The sequence below is a fragment of the Larimichthys crocea genome, chromosome XIII, assembly GCF_000972845.2.
Source record: "Larimichthys crocea isolate SSNF chromosome XIII, L_crocea_2.0, whole genome shotgun sequence".
Taxonomy (NCBI): Eukaryota; Metazoa; Chordata; class Actinopteri; family Sciaenidae; genus Larimichthys; species Larimichthys crocea.
This window is the reverse complement of record NC_040023.1, coordinates 25899018-25900265: the sequence shown is the minus strand read 5'-3', so window position 1 is coordinate 25900265 and position 1248 is coordinate 25899018.

Below are 1248 nucleotides of genomic sequence, written 5' to 3'. Positions count from 1 at the left end.
CAGGTTGCGTACGTCTATGTTTTATGGTCATCTGCCAAAGCATTAATGGAAAGTACATGAGGTTAAGCACTGTACCTAAATGCAATACAATTTTGAGGTGCTTGTACTTAAATATTACCATTTTCTACTACTCACTACATTTGAGAGGGAAATGTATGAAAATAATTTTATTCTATTACATTTCAACAACTGAGGTTAGTTGTTTGCAAACTAATATTCTGCATACGCTATAACAATATATATAATACATCAACACAATATGTTGTAATAGTGTAAAGTACCAAGCAGTGTATAAAGAACATTAGCTCCACCTCAAAGAACAACAACAGTAACACTTTGTGTATACATTTCATTATATTTATTAGAATAATCAAAGTATATTTTGATGGGAATACTTTCAATTTACAGGGGACTCCACTGATTTCACACAATTTAAAGTCTTGAGGAGTGCATCTGCATGTGGAAAAGGTTTCAGAGGGAGCTGTGTGAATACTGATAAGCCACTACTAGCAAAACACACCCAAACCTCTGATCAGACTGTTGGCTGCCAAGTTGTTACACATGAAAGAAGAATGTGTCAAACAAATAGATAATACCTCTGGTATATTTATAGCGTGGTATCAGTACTGTTATGTAAAGGATAAATGATCCAACACTGGACCAGACTGTGATTTTCCTATCAAATGTCTCAGATGTGAATACTTGATAGAAGCATTGTGCACAGCCCACGAGAAAAATTAAAGACGAAAGAAAAGTCAGAAAAAAATTAGGAGAAATTTGCATGAAGGAATAATGCTCATTCTTCTTTCCTTTCTTACAGTATCACATTCATCTGTACATGGGTATAAATGTTAAACATAATAATCTGCATGTAAAGAAACACATTCAAACATTGTATGTATGGTCATTGCACATTGGTGTCAGGCTGTGCAGGCTGCATTTGCTTGCAGAGGTTCGGCTACATCCCCAGTGTTTACACTCCACTAGGCTGAGCAGAATGGAAATGGAAACGCCTTAGAAACTATTGTAGAGAGCAGTGGAACTAATTCCTTCACAGTCTGCTCAAAGTCCCATTGACTGAGGCTCTCCTCCTGCTGGTGCTGCTGGCAGGCTGAGCTGCAGCCTGCTGAATACCAGCACACCTCCCTCCCGACTCAATAGACCAACTCACTTTACCCAATTCAGCCTTTAGTTAGATCGTTTGGTCTGGCCCCACCCATATGTGAACAGCTTTTGTCACAAGGTTAA